The 22,333-nt window shown below is 41.4% G+C and overlaps 1 protein-coding gene across 19 annotated transcripts in view; it reads right to left on the bottom strand.

Moving 5' to 3' along the window:
* Positions 1 to 22,333, bottom strand: part of TTLL5 (tubulin tyrosine ligase like 5) — a 140,018-nt gene that overhangs the window by 29,328 nt on the left and 88,357 nt on the right. The window lies entirely within an intron of this gene.

The following is a 22,333-nucleotide window of genomic DNA, read 5'->3' as shown; positions in this document are numbered from 1 at the left end:
CCCTACTGAGCTCTGTCATGATTCTCTCAGCCACTCTTACGAAACATTTCCTTTGGGTTCCTCGTGCAGACTTCCCTTGTATTTCTTGTGCATGTTATAATTGCCTGGTATGTAAAAGACACTTGATGCTTCTGTTTTATTCCATGATGCAGAGTGCAGGTCATGTTTTTGGCAAGGGACTTACCCTAGTCTCCTCATTTCATGATCCTATCACAACTTACATCCTGTATTCTTTGAATGTGTCATAGCTTCCCCTCAACGTGTTACGATGCGCCTCCCCTGTAATCTTCACTATCAGAGCGACCCTTCAAAATGTTCTAAAGGATGTTTCAAACAAGACCAGAACAACTCTACCAGCCCTATGCATTCTCCCCCAGTGATGGCCAAATGCCATCCCTTTCAAAGAAAATTGAGGATGAGGACTCTAAACACTAAAGGGTCACTGGAATAAAATAGCCTATCAGAAAAGGAGTTCAACTGCTAACCTCTCCACTCAGCTTCCTTAGGGACTCCTCCTACTTGGAGCACCACTACCACTTTATTGTCTACGGGGCATTGGCTGTAGGCAGTCATTTCCTAGACTTCTCTGTGCAAGTGATGCCACCCATGCTTCCTCAGTCCTGTGCTTTCACTGTACCCCTATGCAAAGCTGGATAAATGACTCTTGCCCTTGACTCCCTTTTGCTACACCTCACCAAGATTTTCAATGTTTCTACTCTTCCCCTTTCACAAGTGCTTGGAAAACTGTAATGTTGCAGGCAGTACTCAGGCCTGGAAACTCAAGTTTTATAGGTTTGAATCTGGCTCTGTGGTTAACCTTGGGAGAGCTGCTTCCTTCTTCTGAATCTATCATTCCCTTTCTGCCCTCCTCTGGGAGCAGGGATCATCTCCTCTTACAGCTTTATAACATGACTGTTCTCTAACATCATTCAATGGCTGCAAATGCTATTGCAAAGTTTAAATACACGTACATTTTAAACATCTCTGTTTTTCAGGATTCCTCAGTTTTCCCTCTTAAAATACCTACAATTTTTCTCTCTCTTCTTCTAAAACTCCTTTAGATGTTCTTTTTCCTCTTGATTCTATTAAAGAATCTCAGGTATTTCCCCCTTTCTCTTTCTCAGACAAAATGAGCACAGGGGAACCTCTACAGTGGTTATATTCATAATGTGCGTATTCTTTTAACCTTCTCCAGAACAGCAGGGGGGTCGTGGCTCTCTACTGTTGTGGTTTTACCTGCAATTGCTCAGCTCTGCAAGGGTACCACAAGGATATGTGTGTGCTGCTGGCCTTCCAGCACTGTCCCCTACTGGGCACAAAATGCCACAAAAAGCGTAACTTAAAAGGAGGATACAAGGCAGAAGAAATCTTTGAAACAATCCCCAGCTGTCTCTGCTCCAATCCCACCAGCCCACCACATGGGTTATCATCAGGTTGCTGTCACCTGGACCCTACCCCCATCCCAAGGGTAATATCTGCTCCTTCCATCACACAGATACTGAACTCCATCATTCATCCAGATGTTAAAGCTCTAGACTTCTTTGCCAATGTGTGAAGCAGCTGCAGTCTCTGTAATCCTCCCAGTAAAGTCGGTCATGCTGACAGCTGAAAAGCACAAAGGACTGTGCTGGGACTGTGATGCACCCTTTGGGAGATAGCTGGGGGTCACTGCAGACCAGCACTTGAAATAAACATCAACTGCAGCAGATATGAAGCTGAAGAGCATTCAGGAGCTCTGTCAGTGTCACCTTAATGCTCAGTAAACAGCCTGATTAATTCCTCATCAGTACCGCTGATGGATCATTATTTTCAATGCCTCCATTTTGAACTAAACAACATTTTACTTGTCCATTTTCCATGGAATACCGTTTTCACATCAGCAGTTTCTCATTTGAGAAAGACTTGACACAGTCACTCAAAACGCTCTTTAAGAAACTAAGACAACATAGGATAAAGAGGAAACTTTCTCATGGAGTTAATAACTAGTTAAAAGACATGAAATACAATAAATGGATGGTTTTCACAATGGAAGGAGATCACCAAATGGGGGTCTCACGGAGATCTGTGCTATGGTCTCTGCTGTTTAAACTATTTATAGGTGATCTGGAAAAAGAGAATGAATTTCATTCAAGTTTGTTGCTGAAACTCAGCTATGGAGAATAGTAAAAATGAAAGTCACTGAAGAAATGCAAAAAATCCTCTCATAGCACTGAATGATCAGACATTAAATTGGCAGAAGACATTCTATTTAACAACTACAAAGTCATGTATGCAAAGAAATGCGATCCTGGATTTACATAGCAATGGGCTTTGAACAAGTCATTTCCCTTCAGGAAAGAGACCTTATAGCTATAGCTGTAATAGATTTTTCTATGAAAACATCAGTAAAATATAATAAAGAAAGCAAAGCAAGCATTAGGAATTATGAGGAAAGGAACACCAAACAAAACTGAGAACACTATTATGCTACCATATAAACCCATATCATATCCATCTCTTGCATCCTGAACAGAGTTCTACTCCATGTGCCCCCTCGCAACTCAAAAAGCATACAGTAAGACTGGAAAAAGTACAAAGAAATGCTGCATAGATGATCAAAGGTATGGAAGAGCTTATATACTGAGGAACGACTAAATAAATAAGGACTCTTCAGTCCCTTGGAAAAGGGACAACTGAAATGAAGTACGAAAAATATCTATAAAATCACAAACTTCAGGGGAAGGAAGAGTATCGCTCAAGATACAAGAGGTAGGCAAAACCAGATGAAATCATCAGGTGGGCAGGTTAAAGCAAACCAAAGGAGGTACTTTTCCTCCTAACACATAAATAAACTGTGGATGCCTTATTACCAGAGGAAGTTAAGGATGCCAAACATTTACAGGGGTTCAAAAATAATTAGACAAACTCATGGAAGCAAAAGCCACTAACACTATTCATATATAAAGATATCACCTCTTTGCCAGAAAATCACTGAGCTGCAGATTGCTGAGACCTAGAGAGTACTAGGGAAGTATCATCATCTCATATAATCTAATATTCTTCCCTCAGCATCTTTTATTAGCCACTGTCTGAGCAGGACATTGAGCCAGACAGACCCCTGGTCTGACCTAATACAACCAGTACCATTTATGCATCAAGGATCTGAAACTAAATCTATCTCAGGTCTGAGGTAGAAGCTAGGGAATTCAGTCAAGTTACAAGATTAATTCTAGAAACTGACATTTGTTCCAACTCCGAACCTGCAATGCATAAACTTTATCATTTGATCCAAAAGAATGCTTGGGAAGCTCAAGATCGAGTGATCCACTCTAAAACATGAAAGTCAAGATGAAATGGAGGAGATGAAACTCACGAAAATGAGAACTCCACTGAAGTTGGTCCTGCTTACAGCCAAACTGGCTGTGTGCAGTGGAGATGACACAGTGACTGTAGTCTATAGTAGGGTGAGGGCCACTAACTGAATGGTAAAACTTAAGGATCATTTCCTTGATCCTCATTTCTTTTGCTTTGAGATATCCAGTCCAGGATTTACTATTACAGAAATACAAACATTGGAGACTGATGCTCCAAATTTTTAAAAATGCATTGGTTTTGCTGCCTTGATCCAGCATTTGTCCACTTCAATGGGCTCTCAAATGCTTACGTTTGATTTCTAACCTGTTTTAACCAACTTTTTCTGTTTTGACCAATGTATGATCTCTAGTCTAAAATAAGATTTTAGGATAGAATATCATCCAGTTAAACTTGGTTTAAACTATCCAGGAAAACCCTCTGGAAATGTTGTTATCAAATCTTTAAGAAGTACTAAATTAAAAGGAAAAAAAACATTTTGGCTAACGTTTTCTTCCAGTGTAGACAGTCTTGTATGCAACTTCCTGCAGTTCCAGCACTCATGCTCCTTTTCTGCACATGAGGCAGCAGCACATCAGTGCTTTTTTTCTAGTTACCGTATTTAAAACACTGTTGCTTGCCTGCATAGATTTTACTCTTGGGCCCTGCAAAATCCTTTAGGATTGAATATGTTCCTGTTAGCTTTCATGGGTTTTGCTTCCATATAGATGGAAATCAATATAATTTCACTGTATATAAATTCAACTTCTTATAATATAAGCATTAAACATTCAACAACAGAAAGGTTACATATTTGCAAGCCATACGATCACTTTCACAGAGAGATGTTTCATCCACAACTTTGCAGAGTCCCCATGTAGCATGCTGCCAAGTAGCTGATGTTACATCTAAGGCAAAGCTTGCCTGGGTACAAGAGAACTGGGCTTAGGGCCTGAGACTCAATATATTACTGGCAGCTGCATGCTCCAGCTATCAGTATAATTGCTATGCTCACAGGGATACTTCATGGTGTAGCTCCTATTCTCAGCCTCTGCCTGTTAGCTGATTTATCAAATCATGACAGCACATTTGGGGTCTTCCTGAAGCTAGCTTTTCTGCTTAAGGAATTCTACAAGCTCAGCACAGTAATGAAGGCTGGAAAAAAGCTGTAAGGGGATAATAGATGCTTAATAGATGCTATGGAGCTTACACGGTAGACAGACTATATGAACTGGGGGAAAAGCTTTGTCACAACTCGCACCTTTTTAGACAAAGTCAAAAATCACCAGAAAAGCCCCACACCTCCAATGGAAATGACGATTTATCAGAATAAGTACTCACAGACCTGCTTCTTTTCAGTGCAGTATCATTGTTTGAACGCTACTGATTGCCTGTACGCTCATTTGCTCACGTGGACAGACCACAGATACAGGCATGGATGCACACAAACACACACACACAGAAATGGGAAACAAATTCCTGCCATTGCCACCAGAAGAAACAGGGTTTCCTTCTGTCAGCCAGGCTGGTTATGAGCAATCTTCTCACAGCTTGTTCAAGATTATTTATGGGTTGCTTAGTTTAGAGACCTGGCCAGGATTCAGGCCTTCAGTATGTGCAGGAAATCTCAGCCTTGGCATTAAGGCCCATCCTTTGTAAGCAAGATTCCATCCTTCCAGCAGCTCTTAGGGCTACTCAGTACTTCTGGCAAGAAACCCACTGTGTTCCTTTCTTTGAACTGTAATTTTCAGAAAGCCTGGGCCAGAATTCCCCCTTCCTCTTCACTGACAGCCTAAGAGCTCTCTGCTGCAAGGGTTTTTTTTTGCATCACAGAAGATACAGGTTTGCCTCCAAGAGCAATTCCAACAGATCTCCATGTTATTATGATCCCAACCCAGCCTAAAAGCGCTACAACACCACACACCAATCTTCACGTTCTCTGCTTCTGAATTCCCTTTCATGCTTTGGCTCCCTAAGAGAACATCATATCCAATTCATTAGCTCTCTTCCGATGTAAGCAACCCTTATGCAGTCAACTGTCTACACATGTGCTAGGAACTAGTATTAGACCTCTGTTTATCGACTTCAGAATTAAAGGCCGTATGCAGTCCAACCTCTGAATGGAAAAGATGTGGTGATGAGCGCTGATGAGAAAGGAGGGAGGTGGTCTTCTGTGCCTACTTCAAATGGATTTGAAGGGAATACTGAAGACTGGAAAAGTAGAAAATGGCTGAACGCCATCCTCTGAGAAACTTGCAGTTACAAAGAACCATCTGAAACACAGCAAGTCTCTGCTGAAAGAATGACACTGGTAAGCACCCACCATTCCAAAGTACCTCATTCAAAGCATCTGACAAAGCAGGGTCTACTACAACACAGCTATCTCTGGGATGAGTCACAGAGGACAACAAAAGACAACAGGAGAGGACAAGCCAAAGAAAAATCTTTGCCCAGTTGAAACTACAGGGAAATAATTAGGGGAAGAGTAAAATGCAGGAATGGAAGAGATCCAGGATTTAATTTCTCAGTCCAGATTTTGGATTTAAATCGGGTCTAAAACATCCAATGTTCTCAAAAAACAATCACCTATTTTCAAATACCATAAATGCTATGTATAGGGGTTTCCTTTATACTTTGACTGAAGCCTTCTTCTAAGGGCACAACTGGACACTTGTTTGATATTGTCTTCTGTGTGCCAGGCAACAATAGCAATTCACAAAGTATGCTGGTGTTCCCCATATATCACTTACTAAGTGTGAACTGAATGAAATTTTTCAAAAGTGCCTACATCCCACTGAAAGGCAATGCAAACTAGGTTCAAATTACTTAAGAAAATGGAGCTTAGACATTCTTGAAAAATAGTCCTCTGTTTAATCCTACTTAGTCTGTAAGAACTGATAGGATCACAGTGGGAGACAGTATGGCTGGAGGTCTAGCAAACTGAAAAAAAAAAGATCCTTTCAGATGCAGAAACAAGCTGACAATGAAAGCATTTTACAGCCTTTCCTGTAAAGGCTGGAGTTAAAGAGGAACAACAGCCATTGCTGGCAAAAGGGAACCCAATGCATTTAGAAATCAGTGATCCCACCTTGCCATGGAATGCAAGACAATCTCAAGGCCCACAGGCCATTCAGGTGGTATAACAAGTCCAGGAAGCTTTCAGAACAAAGCCTTCATGGGCACCAGATGCTAGAAAGTAGTTGGCATTGCAACTAATGATTCTGTCTAGTGTGGCAGCTCCCAGCATCCTGCTGACTTGTGTTCAGGCACTCAGAAAAACACAGAACGTTTTCTTTGGCACACTACAAGCTTCTCCCATCCCTAACAATAGGCCCTAGATTCAGGCTGGCTATGGTGCAATGATAAATATAGTGGGACACAGCCCAGGATGCTGGGGGCCTGGCTGGGGTGCAGGACTGTCGGGCCTCTCACAGCGCCACTTCCCTCAAGGCCTTTCTTTGTCTTTTCTCCCTCTCTCCCTCCCCTCAGCTTCAAAAGCAATAAATTAAAAACTGAAAAATAGAGCAACAAGTCTTTGAGAATAGTTTCCTCCTGGCCTCTGCTGTTATCAGGAATGTCTAAGAAAGAGTTACTTTGGTTCAGTTTAGTCAGCAAGAGCCTTTATTTTAGCATGGTCTGTAAATTTGATTGCTGCAATATGCAAGTCCCTAAAGCACTCAGCAGCAGCTGAGGTAAAAATTCTTCACAAAGGTAAAGAAAGGTAGCTTTCCAAAAACCAGGGAGGAACAAAGCACTTTTAATATTCCTAACTGAGCTGCGCCTGGGACTTTGGAGGTCTTCCGAAGCCCAGGGAGCTGTCCAGAACTCTCAATAGTGCAGGTACACAAAGACAGTAAAGGGCCAGGAAGCAGCTGGCCTACATAAAACTAGGATGCCATCACCTGGCTTGCAATCTGCTTTCAAGCTCTGCAAGAGAAGCCAAGGAAAAGCTTTCAAAGTTAATGAGCAGTCTGTCAAGGCTGCATTGGCACGGCAAACGTGTGGAACTGCATTTTAGGTTCAAATCCAGTTCAAAGTGACAAAAACAATCTCCCGTGATGAAGGTGTTGCAGAGATGTAGGAGAGTTTCTGTATCAGACCATCAATCAAACTTTCCTCTCTTAGTGATGAGGCACAGCTGCAGGCCACTTGTAACAGTATCACTCTCAGTTCTTCACCTCCCCATTTTCCCAGTAGCTCAAGCTACTTTTACCTATACAACAGGTAAGAGAACAGTCAGTATCTTTGTGTCATTAGACAGCAGGAGATGTACAAAACCCATGTGAAAAGCCTTGGGACTGAGTGACACATTGGTTTAGGGAAAGAACATGAGTGGTTCTGCAGATTTAACTCAACTACCAGACTGAGATCCATTCACAGGTTAACTGTAACAGCTACCAGAGGCACAATTCAAGCATCCCAGGACATTTCAATGTGCTTAATTACTGGCAAATGTCAGGAGTCCCTCTCTGCTATTCTCACAATTCCCCTTTTCAACTGAGAGACTTGATATTGTTACAAGAATTTTATTCAAAAACAAAGATGTGAGCAAAAGAATCCAACTCATCTTCTTGTGGTGCAGGATTAGCACATGTTCTAGTGGCTGAAGCAGTCCATGCATTCCTAGCTGAACAACTCCATAGGCAGGTACACGTTCTGTTCCCAGAATTTTCCCTGAGATTCCCAACTAAACCAACCTATCTTTTTTCCATTTTACTGCCCGACCTTCCTTTTATTTTGGGCCTAAATCTCCTCTATTAGACCTCTGTCCCCTCTGAGCCTAGTCAGCCTTGGCACACTTAACTCCCTTCATCTTCTCCCTTAACTCAGTCCTTTTAGACATATTGCTTTCCTCTGAATTTTCTCCAATCTATCAATATAGGGGGCTAGTAGGGTGCCCAAAATTGAATACATTATTCCAGCTCTGAATGCACAATAGCTATATGGGGAGAGCCCATTGCCTTCTTGCTCATTTACTTTATTCTACAAGTGTTATCCAAGTTAATTGGTTTCTTTCTTTTGTTTTCTGGTATATGCTGCTGTCTAATTTATTTATTTCTCCCTGGCTTCTGTAAGCTATTCCTGCTTCTTTACCTGCCATCAGATATCTGGGTTTTGGAGCAAAAAGTGATTTTCTTACAATAACGGCAATGTAGGGCCTACTCAGTTCTGCTGTAGATCAGGAATTAAGTGTATTTCAGGTCCTGGGTCTTCATATCCAGGCAGAGCCATGAGTGCAGTAGGTTAGAAATGAGGTGCATCAAGTCAGCCTAGCAGAGGAACAACAGGTTGAGATTATGGAGCAGCACTGCAGGGGAAATCTAATCTACCTAAGCTGTTCCTGGATTTAGCTGGCATTATCAGCCTCTTACTTTCAGGACCACTAAACCTGGCAGCCTTCCTAAATGAAATGAAATATTTACTCTTTAGTGGAGCCAATTTTTGTTGGGTCCCTAGTAGCATCCTTGGCTCCTTGCCAAGTACAAACTACTGTTAGCCTCTCTGATCTGGGAAATACTTGGCAGATCTTCTTGTTACACAGGGCAGCTTTGAAATCCACTTGTACAGAGACTAAATCAAGAAAAAAACTAACAGCCAGCTGGCTGGAAAGTTCAATGCCTCCATCCTATTGCTGCTCATCAGGTCCCTGGAGAAGCAGTGAAGGCAGCAGAGCATATCTCCTCCATGTGATCCAGATTAACAAGATCACACAGCCTTTCTACCCTCAATTAGTGCAAACACAGGGGTGAGCTATACTGAATGGGATGTGGTTCCGGGCTCTGGTTTCCTGCACCTACTTCCACAACTGCAAACGCAGGCAGAGCCTGCAAAACCATTTTAATGGCAAGACATATATATAAGATTAATATAGATGAAAAAGAAGCCTGCTATCATTCCCCCCTCATAACAAAGCTTTGGGGAAGATTACCTACTTAAATCTGACATGCAGTTGCCTGAACTGCCCCCTCTAGGTAGGCCTGAATTGCCTACCACTACCTTGCCAATTTTAATGCATTAAATAGATGTGAAGTTCAGACAGAACAGATGGACTCTGAATGAAGCCCACCTCACTGTGCTGTCTAGTTTTGCTTTGATTAGGGTAAGTCATGTCAGGCTTAGATAATGTGCTAGCTAAGCCTCAACCTGAATTTGACCACTTTGCCTAGTCCAGGCAGAGTCCCTATGGTGAATATACACACTCCAAAGAATTTCAAGTACCAGGAACTTAGGTGCAATGTTGCACCCCTACAGAGATGGGAAAGGTCTTCCTCTCTATATAGGTTCCATTGTAAAATCCTGGCAGGAATGAAGTGGATTAACACAAAATGTGACTTGTATTGACTTTCTTCTACTTTTCTCCCAACAACATAGGCAAGTCTATTGAAAATCAAACTGGAAAAGACTGGTGAACTCTATCCATTCCCTGCCATACATTTATTAGTGTTTTATCCAAGCACATTTTGTATTTTAGGGGTGGATAGCAGCAGTATAACATGAGGATGAAAGCATAATAAATAGGCATCACTATCTGTTTAGAATATATTTATGATTGAGCCTGTAATTAAAGTCACCGATCTGCCACCTTCCAAGAAATTTATACTCCCTACCCTTTCTCCAGAGAGGCAGGGGTTAAGTCAGTACCAGTGAGTTAGCCCTGCACCCTGTAATGCCTGCTTTGAAAAGCCGCTCACAGTTTACAGGGAGAGAGTGAGAGTGCAGCTGCTGTCTCAGCCAACATTTGGTTCCTATTACAGTGAATAAATCTCCCCCTCCCCCTTTTCTTTTCTTTTTTCCCTTTTTATATTAAAAATCCATCAAACACATTTTTTTCTCCTTAATATTTTCCATTAAGTTTCCTCCTGCGCAGGCTTTCCCAGAATGCTGTGCTCCTTGCTATATGTGCTAAAGCAGCAACGGCAAGATCCCACTGAGTAAAAGAATGGGGAAGGAAGGGAGCAGCTCTGGGTCCTTACTCAAATCTCAAGAGGCAAGTGAAAAGTTACAGTTGGGCTAAACCGGTGAAAAGTAGAGCACTTGAGAAGAATAAACAAACACACAAACATCAGGCAGTTGACTGTGGTACAGTTAAAATTCATGAGAATGGGAAGAGTACTCAAAGCCCTCTACTCCTGCTTAAAAGCAGAAATACCCTGCAAAACTAAATGCCCTTGCCTCCATCAAGCCTCCCCAAAGACTCAGGACAAGACAGCATTACACTACAGGCTTTTAAGGGGCTTTAAGGATTCTTCCGTGGTTGTGCTGCCCAGGATTCCACCTGAGGTCCAAATGACATTTTGGTTGTACCATATCACAGTGGACTAGAGACACTACATGCTCCTAATTTGGGGAGTTTCGTGGTCTAAATATTAAATATCAAGTACTAGATAAACCTCTAAAGAACATGACAAGTCTCTACACTGCAGTGAAGTTCATGAAAGCAATCAACATTGCTGGACATCCTGTACACCTATCATCTTGTTATGTAGTAGGTGGAGACTCCCTGCTGAGTGTCTTTTAGAGAAGACTTGATATATCTGACAGCTTAGATGGTCTGTTTATGGGGACAAAGCACGCTAAAGTATACAGTTCCCTGACATCATGCCTATAAAGTCTGAGGCCAAGAATCATAGCCAGATAACAGAACTTCACAAAAGAAGCAACACATCTACATTTATAATCTGTATACCTAAAGGGAAGGCCCAGAAGCTATTCTGTACTTCAAGAGCAAATATATGCAAATTCATCTAATCAAGGGTTGTGGAAAATCTCATCTGAAAGCTCGTTTAAGTTGGGCAGCAGCGATATTAGAGAAGCACGCTGGTGAAAGAGGTGGAATAGTAGCATGTCACTAGCAAGATGCAACTCTGCTACCATTCAGTAACACAGCTAAAGCAGTAAAATATCTAGCTGCTGAAGGAGAGCAAAGTAAGAGACAAATATAAAACAAGAATTCAAAGTCATTTGCTTTGCTGTAAGGCTATGTGCTTGTGATTAACACTGTCATGGTTTTGGATAATTCCTCAAACAATGATACAATGGCAGAGTAAAGGTTCTCAAGAGACCTTTTCTCTTAAATAACTGAAATTTATCAACCTAGCTCCAATGTAACGAGGCTAAGGGAATTTCCCATTAAAAAGACAGACAGACTACACAGTCCCCTAAGCTTGATGGAGCTTGTCTGCTGCCCAGAGAGGCATCTCTAGCACTCTCATCTCCCCCATGTTAAAACTTTCATTTCTTATGTAGCTTCCTCTCTCCTGGTCCCGCAAACACATTTAAATAGGATAACGAAGCAGCATATAGAGTGGATTTATTTGGGAGTGATCTCCCACCTGTTAATAGAATATTTTTTTCTCCTTGGGTTCCCTTCACAGTTTTGTTATGCTAGAATTAAGGGAGCAATTTTTTATCTCCGCCACCTGTACAAAGAACCACTCATCTGCTGTGGCTCCCTGAACCTTTAACAATGGGTTAGAAAAAGAGTAGGAAAGGGAACTGGCAACCTCTACATCAGCACACACTTTCTAAAGTCTATAACAAAGTGATTAAAGAAAATATAATGGGGGGGGGGGGGAACCTCTCAGTTCCACAATCAAAGAGAGAATAACTGCATGGGTATTACCTATTGCACAAACATACCCAATAACTGTCTATACACTGCGCACATAGAGACCATCCTATCACACACACTGCAGCAACAAATGCCACTGATACAGTCCACAGAAAGACAGTACACACAAACCATGACATACACATAAACTTTCAGCCATCTTAAGAAGAGCACAGCCCATTGGCACCAAAGTAATCTCAGGGTTGTGGAGCTAGTTATTTTACAGCTGGAAGCTTTTCTGGAATCCCTGCAAGTTTCATGATGCTCACACAATACTGTACTGTAAGCACTATTTCTCCCTTACTCACTGGTCATCCACCTTCCTTAGAGATAATCAAAGATATTTTGCTGGAAGCGGTTATTTCAAGAAAGGCAGCACAAACTCTAAGCAATGTCTTTTCAAACTAAATCTGACAGAACTTTTCCAAGTCCATAGTGTTCCTTCTAATAATCCTTCAGAGATACCCTACTTGCAGAAAACTGCTTTTCAGAAAAAAATTCTACCCTATGAACACACTGGATATTTTTCACAAATTTATTGTAGTCCCACATTAGCTAAGATGCAGCCCAAAAAAAAAAATTTCAGAACAGAATGGCAGATTCAATTTTGAGTTGCATACTATCAATTCTTAACACTGAAAAAGAAAATATTTTAGAAAACTCCTACCAACCGTGGAATAAAGGATAACCCTATCTCCTTCCTGAAACTTCACACGCACCTGTCCCCCTCTGTTGCCAGTGGCACGAGCAATTGGTGATGACATATCAGGTTTGGACTATACTAGACTGAAGGAAAGAATGAAAAGACTTTTATTTTTATAAAGCCTCACCTGAAAAAAGCAAGTTCTTCAAATACTGTACAGCAAGAATCTCCCTATTTTCTGGCACTTTGCCCTGCAAGTATTAATACCGCAGAAGTGTGCTTCCTTGCCAGAAGAGTATTCCAGTTTATGACAATTTTGGCCTTCTTGCTGCTCCTTTGTTTTAAGCTATACAGAAAACAGTCTCCATTCCACTCCTAATGTTCCATAAATTCTAGTGTCCTATTGGGATCTAGTTACTTTTTCATCTGCAGAAAAGAACAGAGCTCAACCTACAGCATTTATTCAGTGAAATAAACTGCATTACCACAACTCCTTTGTGGCAGAGAATTGCTGAGAGTAAAGGAGACGTACCCAGCTAACTACCTCCGGCAGCTAGAGCAGTGAATGATTTCTATTCCCGCTTTGACAGAGACTTTATGTGAGGCCTTGGACTAGCCACTGCATTTCTCTATGTCTCATGTCTCTACGTCCTATGGGAGAAACGATCTGATCCCTCTAGTTCCAGCAAGGAGTTCTGGAGTTTCATGGCTGTAAATCTCTGCCTACTGTATGTGGCTGTGACAGCACAAAAGATTAAAATTATTATAATTATTTTTGGAGGGGCTGTAATGCAGAAGAAAGGTGGGCAAGCAGTAATTAGAAAGGCAAGGCAAATCGGAGTGAGGTAAACTTATTACTCTAATAGGCCAATGCAAGTGCAAAGTGCTTCACTGACATGTGGCACGAGGCACTATAACCCAAAGAGTACAATATAAGAGAGCAACACCATTGCTAATACCCACACTCTTGGTTTAATTACTTTCCTCCTATTTCCTTCTCTCCATCTTGGCATCCTTAAAGAAGAATGCAACACACGAAGGCTGGGGGCAGAAGTTCTGCATAGGGCTGAGGCAACATACCTGGCAGCTGCTAAAACAAAACTTCAAAGTCTCGGCTCCCTTTGAAAACCCACCAGGCAAAAACCACTCCTCCCCTTCAGCTTCTTTAGGAGCTGGTACACTTAACCACTTCAGCATGTCTGGCAATTCTACAGCCACTTCCAAAGCAGGTGGTGGAGTAGAAAATTGTAGGAGAATCCCCCGTCACTCAGTTATCTCCCTCTTTCCTCAGCAGCCAGCAATGCACATGCTAACCAAGCAGGCCAGCTGATGGATCACAATTAGACATAGTCAACAGAGGACTTGTCATGACACCTTTGAAACTACAGAAAAGGCCCACGCTTATCTCTGTAAACTGGGTCGACAATACCAATGCTCAGGAAACTGCTAAATCTGATGATAGACAAAGTCTGTCATTGTAGGAAGGCGTGTAAAAGGATCTTCAGATAAGTACTTTATATAGTACAAAGACCTGGCACTCTAAAAGACAGTTCCCAGACTTGTCTAGGATTTTTTGAAAGATCCTTCTCTGTCAGACTCTATCTGCAACAGATGCTCAAGTTGCACAATGTGTACTTGCATCACCTAGAGCGTGAAGTCTCTTATGCGAGATTTCTGCCCCAACATACAACTGCAAGCCAGGAGGGGGAGACTGTAAGCACTGGCACTTAGAAAAATGGTTTTAGTTTGAGTCCTTTTGAACAGGCATACATATTTGTGATGCTTCCCCCTTTAGTGTGGGCAGAAGGGTCTGTGACACAGTTGTATCAAGTCAGTTGGTCAACTCAGCTCCATACTACTATGTCATTTTTTTTCCCTTTTTTTTGAGAATGATAGGAATCTAAAGACTGTGCTGTTCTCTTGGGGATGCAACTTTTTCTTGCTTCCATACTGACTGGTTTTAGATAGGCCTTTCATTTGCTTGTTCTTCTGGACTGTATATGGGTGAATATTTCTAATGACTGCAGGAACCAAATGCCAAGAGCAGGTATCTTCAGAGGAAGTGCAATAGCTTTCATAGGAATTTGTGGTTAAAGACGAAAAAAATTATGCAATACCATATTCCAATCCAACCTAACCTCTTTTTCTACAGCCAAAATGGAATCGTTTCCTACAGCATACAGGAAAAATTGTCTAATTAGTCAGAAGCTCCCAGACTCAGGAACACAGATGAGAATTATGGAATCAGTACCTCAGGAATTTCACCAAGTGACTGCATGTAATGCTAAGCATGAGCACATCAAAGTTGCAGCTGCAGATGCTAAGCCCTTCTAAGGATGGCCTAAAATATCCCAGCTGTTTAGCAGAATATTGTCTTTTAAAGAGATCCCTCCTAGCACAGATAAGGCACACCACAAGAAGAAAATAACAATGGTGTCCAGTGCCTGAACGAGACCCCTCCACTATATGCCACTTCTTTATACTGATGCTTTTCATGATGTTTAAACAAATGTGCTAAACATAGTAGACTTTTCTCAGAAAGGCACTGGTGCGTTACTGCAGACTTATTTTCTGTGAAAAGACAAGTAAGAGTACAAACATGGCCTCCAGATGGCTTAAGCTGAATACAGTAACATTTGCTAAGGGGCTAATCTTGGTGTTCTGTACCATGCTTATGGCTCTCTAGAGACTAGTCAAGAGTATAAGCCAGGAGGTAAGCTCTCACTTGCATAAAGGTGAATAATGGACATTAGAAAAAGATAAAGTAATTCATAAGGTAAGGTGTTACCTGGTTTTGCTACCTGACAATATACACCATAAAACTGGTCTCTCAACACCAGATTAAGATTTGGACGAACAAGACGCAAACAATGATTAATTTTGATTTTGTAAAAACAAGTGGAAAAATTCACAGTCTATGAAATTACATGATATCAGGAATTCAGATAATTTCAGATACACGCAAATAACAACAACAAAAAAAACCCAGCAATACAGTTTTCTTTCTTTCAACAGAAATACTCCTCAATAACACAGGGCTAAGGAAACCTATTGTCACATATTCAGGAGTCTGCAAATCCCTAATTATATGCATTATATGTCATTATATGCATACACAGAATTTGTTCTGTTCAGAAAATATTAGTAAAGAAACCTCTGTAGTACTTGAATCATATTCTCTCCCATATGCTTCTTAACAATCTAGAAGTCTTTACGTAACTTTACTTTTCTTTACACAGCTATTAGATACTTTTCATATCTAAATCATTTAGGTTAGCATCAGTGGCAGGAAAGTGGAATTTCACAAACAAGTAAACAGATTACTCTGACTTTCAAAAAAAAAAAATCAAAATCAGTTATGCAAAAACAGCATCCTGAATAGAGGGACAAAATGTTTAAGTGACTTGAAATTGTTAGACTATTAGATTGAAATTTCTTGAAATATATCACAACAATCCAGTTATTACAACCGGACTTTCAAAATCATTTTACTAGTAATTAAGTTTTGTTTATCATATTGGTAAATTACATGATTTTATGAAAAATAAAATAAAAAATTAAAAGACCTGTAAACATTAATAGATAACAGAGAAAAAGTTGTTGTTCCTACGGTGTTTTAATGCAACTCATGCCACTTTAAATCACAGCTCCTTCTTGAATGCTTTCCCTTTTGAAGAAAGATTAGTAAGTTCTCAATATTCAAAAACAAACTTGATGAAAGCCAGCTGTTCCAAAGAATCTTAATGGCAGCCTTCCGTTGAAAGTGTTCATAATGGATAAGCTTTAAACTTCTTGATTTTCATAAGAAATTTTGAAAATAGAAGCCTACAGAGCATTAGGAACCAAAATCTCACCCTCTTATAGAATACCTCAAGGGATACTATACGCTGTTCTTTAATAGAAAGAGATCAGTTTATCAGTGGACCTCATCTTAAAAGCAGCAAAGTCTTCAAAGAGAGAACACTTCTGGTGTCTCTGAGAATTCAAAGGGGCCGTGTTTAGATCTTCCACATATACCATTTTCTCTGATAATTTCTTCCCAATGAATGGAATTGTGTTCTCTCTGCTGTATTGATTGCTTATCTAAGTTGGAAAGCCTTTAGCTGCCAACCAAATCATCAACTATCAGAAGGTATTTATGGAGAAGCCAAAATCTTGAGCATCATGAGACTATCAAGGAATCTTCTTAATCTTGTACTCAACGTATCTGCTAGTGGAACTGAGATCAGGAATACATTGAACAGAAAACTCTTTCTAACAAATATATCGTTTCAAACTTTTTCTAATACCAAGGTTTCACATCTTTTGGGAAATAGCCATGGGAAATAGAAGTCACTACACTGTAAGCAGTATGTTGTCTTTGATGAAGTTCTCACTTGAAGTTGAGAATTAGTTTTAAGTGTTAGAAGTCAAAAAGCCTTGAAAGATACTTACTCATCAATGCTATAAAAAACCTATATGGCTACCTAACCTGACCTTAAAGACCTATAAAGAATATTATTACTCCACTCATGCTGTTCCATGGCTAAAATCTCTCAGAAGAAAAAATATCTGGAAATGCTAGTATAGTTGTAGAAAAAAGATGTGGATCTGAAAATCAAAACAACTTCTAGGAACTCCACAACTTCATTGGCGTGGATGTGACCTCCTTGGGGATCTACTCAGTCATTAGCAGCAACAGCCCAAGTTCTTACTGATTCAGTTTTAGGTCTCAACATCTGCACTTTTTCAGAACACTGAGTGCAGAGTTGACACCTCTTTATTCACTGGCACCCTTTTCCCAACATCAAGAAAGAAACAGATGTTCCAAACTTGATGTTTTCTCCTCTTCAGATAGTCTACCAAACTGAAAGTTTTCTGAGTTGGATTTTCAAAATTTAATTTCCAACACCGAAAACATTCACAGCTCAGCTTGGCTACACTCTTCATAGAAAAGATTTTCCTCAAATGGTTTTTTTCCAGAAGCAAGTAAATCAAGAATTCTTTATGCATACAGAAGGTTAAGACCACATAAGCCACATCCCTTTTGTTCCAAAGGGTGATTCTTGCCCAGGCAAAGCATCCTTGACAGACAGCTGCCAAATAGCATGTGCAGCAATGCCAGATACAATCGTTTTAGAGTAACTCTTGAGTTACTCTAAAACTCTTGAGACAGCTTCCATGTGCCAGATAGCAGCAAAAAGAGAGAAAGGGCAGTGGAAGACCCCTACTGAGAGAGACATGCTCTGAAATTCAAGTAAAGAAGCCATACAACATCATGGATACCAGCAGGTAAAACATAAACTGTGTCTTTGATAAGGCACTCTCACTTTGAAATTCCTTTTACTAAAGGCTATTGTCTCAAGGCCAGTTTTCAGCAGATCTGGAGCAGCCAGGTTGCCTTGGCCTCTCCATGCCTGGTTTGCTGAGGACAGTGACTGGATAAGAAATGTTAATAGAAGTTCAGTGAATGCAAACAGACAGTGCCTGGAAACTGTAGTACCTTTTAACACCACCTAGCTTCCTTTTAATGGATATCCAGCTTTCAGCTATTGTTAGAGAATCAACCCCTAGAAATATCTACTCATGATACAGGACTTCGGATACATCAGTATTCCATATAACCCTTACTTTGTCCTGATATTAGAGAGCCTACCTTTCACAGTACACTTAGAATCTTTATAATTGGCACTAGCACTGGCCACAAACCAGCTTTTCTGAGCCACTGAAATGCTTTTGTGCTATTTCCAAGTCCTCTTACCCATTTTGGCCAAACTACTCACTCACTGATAGTATCCAGTGCTGGACAAAGACTAAGAAAGTACTACTAATGACCAGTGTTACTCATTATTATAATTCATACTATTCCCTCCCCCCCCCCCCAAAAAAAAAAAAAAAAACACACACACATACACACAACTCCCTCCAAAAAACAACTTTTTAGAGAGGAGTTCTGTTTGCCCAGTCTTCTTCAGATCACACAATATATGTACGTTTCAAAAACCCGTGAGCTAATGAACAGGGTCTCCAAGCAAAACTGTCACCACAGGCACAGAGAAGCAGAAATACTTCCTGACTTTTTAATGATTTTTTTCTCTCCCCTTTTTTCAAAAGAGTTTTTTGTTAAATGCTGGAGCCCTGCATGGCTCACAAACAGCTGCTGATTGATACCTGCAGCCCAGAGAAGCCCTAGAGAATAACAGGCTGTCATGGAGCCAACGACACACAATTCACAAACTCCCGTGTCAGTTGCAAAACCCCCCAGTCTGAAAAAGTGGGGGAAATCAGGTGACAACGCAGGACCTTCATATGAAAGGCTGAATAACACTTCCAGGGATAGGAAAGGGGTTTCTTTGTGCTCTCGGCAAAGAATTCCTGTTTATATCACAGGATAAAACACCAGAGTGCTGTGCTCATCCTGAGCAATGCAAGCCAAAGCATGACCTCGGGCTGGATGGAAAACGTGAATGTGCATTGGTGGTGGAAACTTCACTGTACAGGAGAAGGTAGCCCAAAAACAGAGCCTAACAGGAAAAGGAAAATCCCTCAGTCAACAGATCTTGAGGGCACTTTTGCTACCTCCTGCTCTGGCACACTTCCTTGGTCACTGAAATCCTCAGCTATCTGAGCTTGACTCCAGGCCCTCTGGCTGCTCACTCCATAGAATTGTCCAGGCACTGCCCCACATGAAGGCTGCCTTCTAGAAAGCCTTTCCACATAGATCTCAGGCTGCACCCTGCTCCTGACATCCGACAGGCAAGATAATCTTCACTCAGTTTCCCTTTCTCAGCTGTAAAACACCACTGTTTTCAATATACCTGTACAAGACCTTTGTTTTCATCAGTAACCAAACTTCCTAATACTAAGATATATGTTCCTTCCCTCTAGGCAACTCCATCACTGTTTTCTTGAAGAGAAAAGGTTTAGGGCAGACCTGTAAAACTCCAAAATATTCACAATGAGTTCAGGTTCAGGACAGCCTTGGAGAGCATGACGCAAATGAAAGAAAGGTTGCTAACCTGCCTTGTCCCTCATAAGCCTGCCTTACAGAGATGCTTTCTATTTTTACAAAGCAGCTTTCTGTTGTGTGTCCGGTAGGGAGGATACAGAACATGCAACTCTGAGATTTCAAGTGCCTCACTGTGACCCACAGGAATAGCACAGTTCAAAGATGGGCCCATTCAATCCCTCTGTTCTTAGGCCAGATGGACCTGCCCTAAGATCAACGCCAGAAAGGAGGCTCTTCTGGGAAACTTCCCAGTGCCCTTCTCAGTTGCACAACAGTGAACTAATTCCAACAACTATGGCATGGTGGTATGACTTTCACTCCTCTTTCACTACCTGCAAGGCTAAGCAATGGACAAAATTTGAGGTCCCTGTGTGGGGAAGAGCCAGGGACAGATAAAAATATTGCTAAAAAAATTAGGGAAAAGGAGAAACCAGACATTCGTGGGATTCCCTGACAGCTCCGTGCAGAAGGAAGGGCTGGGCTGGAAAAAACAGGGCCCCAGGTTCCTGCCAAGCTGTCTGAGGCCCGTCCTTTCCAAATAGCTCAAAGAAACAGCCAAGGCTCTCTTGTAACCCTTTCAGAACTCCTCTAGAGAGAAAGGCTGCTCTGTATATTAACCCAAACAGCACCAGCCTACTGGGCTCCCCTCATTCCTAGAAAGTAGTAAGTACCAGAGTTGATGTTTCCTGGGAGCGCTACTGAAGTGAGAGCTATGAATGCATTAACCCTCCAAATACCACTCTGGAAAGCAAGCATTTTAATGCTGACTGGGAGGTTTAAATAAACGTAGAGAAAAGGGAGATCTTCTGGTCACTTTGCAAAATGAAATATCTAGAACCTACACAGGATATTTCAAAGAGATCTAAGATCAGAGATGCCTGCGGTGGGAGGTTATGAGTCAACTAGCACAAGACACTGAAAGACTGCAACTTGCTCTATCTAGAATTAGATTCTTATTAGAACAGAAAACAGCATGTGACTTCAGTCACAGCCAGCAAAATCCAGTAGTGGCAGCTGAAAGCCAGGAAGGAGAGTTCACTGGTGAGGAAGAAAAGAAAGAGGAATTATATCGGCATGAACTGCCCAAACATGTTGCTGAGTTTTACACTAATTGCAATAACCAAAGAAAAATAACTGCTTATCAATGAAAACTTTGGTGTTTATCATGGTCAGAAACCAGCAAGCTGTTAGGATATGGAACTTATGAGTTAGAAAATGATGTTAAAAATATTGTGTCATTTATATAAAAATCAACGGCTTACTGTTTTTGTTTCTTGTCATCTCTATAAAGACAGCCAGACAATTATTAGAAGACTGGGAAGATTTCCGTATAGAACTTGAAAAGAATGGGACTGTTTAGTTTAGGAGAGGCAAGTAAGAAGGGAGATGATAAATCCACACAGAATAAATAGTGTAGAAAGCAATAACTCAAGTATTTCTGTTTGCCCTCATATAATAATGGAGCAGAGGCTTCTGGTGAATTTGAAAAACCAACAATTAAGAAAAGGAAATTTTTGCATAATACATAATTTACCTGTGGAACTCGCTGCTGCAGCTCACAAATGAGGCTACAATCTTTCCAGAAAGTAAAAGTATTTATATGAGTAATGACAACATCCGCAGCTAGTTTATGAAGAACAAAAAGTAGGGTGAGAATAAGTCAGCTGTTAACTGCTGGAGGGTAAAAGCAAGCTTCCCCTACAGACAGGGAATGTCATTGCTGTCCATCAAAAAGTTCTCTGTGCTTTCATTGAGGACATTGGCAGTAGTTACTCCAAAGCACAGGATAAGAGAATTAAACTGATCAGCAGTCCGCTCTAGAATGGCAAATCCTACGTTTAGATTAGGTCAGTTTGTGGAAGCAGCTGAAATGAGAAAACACGAAACCATTATCAATATTGGCTTCAGGGAATGTACGAAACCCCGGTCGCTTCCCTCTACCTACCACTATAGGCTGCTTGCTGGAATAATGGCAAAGATCGGCACATCTTCTCTGAACGGAAGTCGTGCGGTCAGAGCCAGGTGCTGAAAGAGAAATCTGTCCCCCTCAAATTCCAGAGCTATTCGCAAAAACTATAACTGTCCAAGCCCAGCAGACACACAGAGGTAAGGCAGAAGTTGTGCCTCCCTTCATTCAGCCAGAGCCTATCAAAAGGAGACCCTCAAGCTGCAGCTCGAGAGAGGCCTCCCAGGAGTAGCTGAGCGGAGAGGCCACACTCGCACAAGTCAGCTTGTGCCCTGCTCTGCCCTGCTGTGAGGCCCCAGCTCTCGCCTCCAGCTCACAGCCCCACACTGGCTCCTATGCTCTCCCTGCACTCGGCCCAAACCCCCTTCGCCTCTGGAAAGGGTCCTGTGATTAATCTCACTTATTACCTCGGAAAAGTAACAGCACAGCGGCTGCCAGCCAAGTCCGACTCAACAGTGTCTGGGGAGCTGAGGCTGTCTGGGCAAGTCACGAGCTTTCCGCCTTTCCTCTCCCGGAGGCTCCAGACAGACAGAGCCAAGGCCTAGCTGTGGGAAGCAGGGATCCTTCAAGGCTGTGCCAACGCATGGTGCTGAGGCTCAGGGCAATTTCCGAGCAGGATGGAGAATAACTGGACCTGCCATCACAAGTTTCTTTAATGTAACCAAAATTTATATTAAAAAAAAAAAAAGGCAAGCCACATATTTGTAAAGTTTAAGGGAGTAAATTCGCTTCCACAGTTAACGAGTTGTCACCAGTGACCCTGGGAGACAGGCAAAAAAAAAGGTAAGAGTTTGG

This window comes from Struthio camelus, chromosome 5 (genome assembly GCF_040807025.1).
Source record: "Struthio camelus isolate bStrCam1 chromosome 5, bStrCam1.hap1, whole genome shotgun sequence".
NCBI classification, from domain to species: domain Eukaryota; kingdom Metazoa; phylum Chordata; class Aves; order Struthioniformes; family Struthionidae; genus Struthio; species Struthio camelus.
Note: the sequence above shows the minus strand (reverse complement) of the source record. Positions and strands in the feature narration are given on the sequence as shown.